The 3,041-nt window shown below is 29.9% G+C and overlaps 1 non-coding gene across 1 annotated transcript; it reads left to right on the top strand.

Annotated features, from left to right (window-relative positions):
• The first annotated feature begins 888 nt into the window (after nucleotides 1-888).
• LOC136204478 (small nucleolar RNA snoR77) lies at nucleotides 889-1,017 on the top strand. The gene has a single exon (XR_010675320.1). It is a non-coding gene; the product is annotated as a small nucleolar RNA snoR77 (small nucleolar RNA).
• Nucleotides 1,018-3,041: the final 2,024 nt, after the last annotated feature.

Here is a 3,041-nt window from a genome sequence, read left to right as displayed (position 1 = left end):
TAACTAAACAATTAATGATTAATTAACATAATTAACTAAAAACCATTAATTAACTACCAATTAATTTCATTCAAAAAAACTACCAATTAATTAAATTAACCAAATTATATAATTGGACAAAAGATAAACATTAATAAATACAACCCAATTAAAATGGAGGTGTAATAAATCTAAATTAATTAATTGGACATGTTTAAGTAATTAGGTGCATTGTGTTTCCTTCTCGAGTGCGTTTCACCTTCTGTCGATATTCATCTTCGTTTCATCTCTTGTTTTGATCTTCTATTTTCTAAAAGTTATTCATCTAATTTTTTCTTTACAAATCTGGTGCAAGGAAATGAGTTCAAATTTAGCTTGGATGAAGAGGAGAAAAAGAAAGCTTGTTAAGTGTTAGATTAAATTAGGCAAACATTTTTTTTTTAGTTTTTTTAACAAAAAATTTTATGATTTTTTTTTTTTATGTTTACCCAGCTCATCAATTGCTTGGGGATCTCAAGGGTATTTTATGATTTGTCATCAATGATGAACTTAAAGGTTGTCTATGTTCTAGAGTGTGGTTTTACGATTTGGAGTTTTAAATAATTTAACATTTACGGTTCCCAAATTAATCTCCGGCTTTCAGTATTAGCAAGGAAGATGTATATGGATGATATTCTTAAGTAAGCCACTGATAGCAAGTACTGGGAACTCTAGGATCGCCAAATGTCAGGTTCTGAATTTGATCTCTTTGGCTGATTTATAGTGCCATAAAGATGAATGTGGCTACCTATATCAATCTTCTCAACCTTCGAGATCTTTTCGCTTTGTTTTAATGGCGAATTTCTATTGACGGCTGGTAAATTTTTATTTATTTATTTTGTTTTTATTTTTTGATTCGAGTAGTAATTCATGCAACCTCTTGGTGTGAATTATAATCGCAAATAAGGTGTTTAGCTGCTCGTAAATTGAATTCTCTTTGGCTCTTCAAATTTGCTGAGGTTTTTCCCTTGAAGCTGGTCTAGTAAGCTTAAAAACATCTTTTATGAACTTGTTTGAGTATTTTTTTAAAATTGAAAATTATTTTTCTGATGTCTCAAATGTAAATTGAATTCTTTGTAGCTCCTCAGATTTTCTGAGGTTTTTCCCTTGAAGTCTAAGACATCTTTCTGAATTTGTTTGATCTATCCTTTAGATCGAAAATTATTTTATAAGGTTGGATATGTCTTTGCTTCCTTGGTAAGCCTTAATATGTGGAGCTAATTTCAAGGTTGATAAAGAGTCTAACATTAGAAGCAAGATGCCTCGTGTTGATACTGAAGCTAATTGGGGGGAGAAAATCTGTTGTCCCCATTTCGGTGTCCCCTTCCATGTTCCTCTCATAAAAAGTAGCCCCTTTTAATCATGTGGGTCCCCTTGACTCATAAAATATATTATTTTAATTAAAAGGGGCCACTTTTTGTGAGAGAGACATGGAAGGGGACACCGAAATGGGGACAACATATTTTCTCCCCTAATTGGGCTCATAGGCCCTGTTCTTTGTCACTTAATTTCAGTATTAGTAATTTCAGTTCAGTAATTTATTATTTATTATAATTATCATTAATTATTATTATTATTTTTAGGGATAAAGTACTATAATAGGCCTAAGGTTTTTGGGGAAGTACCAATTTAGGCTCCACGTTCAAAATAGCACAAATATAGGCTTAACGTATACAACATAACATCAATTTAGGCTTAACGTTTACAACATAGTATCAATTTAGGAATTACTAACGGAACGTGACACGTCATCTGTTAAGTCTGCCAACTGAGCACCACGTCACATAAGGTACCAAAATAGGCCTAAGGTTTGTAGAAAGTATCAATTTAAGCATCACGTACAAAATAACACCAATATAGGCTTAATGTTTACAAAATAATACGAATTTAAGCTTAACGTTTACAAAATATATCCAATTTAAGCTGTGTCAAAAAAATAATTTTATTTTTCTAGCATGGTACAAATTAAGGAACTGATATTAGGCACTTTGGATTTTGTGTGGCTATATAGTAACATTTTGGATACATTTTGGATGAGTTGTCAGTTGACAATTGATATTTTGTGTGCCAATATGGTCATATATCAATATCATTTTAACTAGTGTTAATTGTATGTATATTCAATTACTTTTAGTTTGCAGATATTACATGAGCCCATGGAATTTAGAAGTCATGGAATCATTGATGAAAAACAAATATAAAGCCTTAATGGTAAAAATAATAATTAATTATATTATAATAAATAACAAAATAGAACTAAATAAAAAATATAATATATAAAGGCAATAGGGGAAGAATATAATATGATTAATTGTGATGTTTAGCTTAAATTTGATATATTTTGTAAACGTTAAGCTTAAATTCATATTATTTTGTAAACGTTAAGCCTATATTGGTGCTATTTTGTATGTGAGGCCTAAATTGATACTTTCTACAAACCTTAGGTCTATTTTGGTACCTTATGTTACGTGGCGCTGAGTTGACAGACTTAACGGATGACGCGTCACGTTCTATTTGTAATTCCTAACTTGATGCTATGTTGTAAACCTTAAGCCTAAATTGATGTTATATTATAGACGTTAAGTCTATATTGATGTTATTTTGAATGTGGAGCCTAAATTGGTACTTCCCTAAAAACCTTAGGCCTATTTTGGTACCTTATCCCTTTTTATTATTATTATTAGAATCATTATTATTATTATAAGATTTTTATTTTAATTATTCCTATTTTTAAAGTCTAATAATATAATTTCAGTTTAAGTTTACTTCAATTTACGTAATTTTAGTCCAAAAGAACAGGGCCTAAGTGGTTCACAAACTCGATTTCAATCATTTTAATGTGCATAAATTGTTACTTAGTTTGTTCTTCAATTGGCTGATCCTTGTTCAAATTTAATGTTGAAGCTTTGTTTAATGAAATATTCAAGTTGTGAAAATATGGTTATTCTCGTTTATCTTCAAGCATTATATTTTATATACACACACATACACTAGGGATCGCTTCACTTCGGAGCATTTAATTT

This window comes from Euphorbia lathyris, chromosome 8 (assembly GCF_963576675.1).
Source record: "Euphorbia lathyris chromosome 8, ddEupLath1.1, whole genome shotgun sequence".
NCBI classification, from domain to species: Eukaryota; Viridiplantae; Streptophyta; class Magnoliopsida; order Malpighiales; family Euphorbiaceae; genus Euphorbia; species Euphorbia lathyris.
This window is presented reverse-complemented; position numbering and strand designations above follow the sequence as displayed.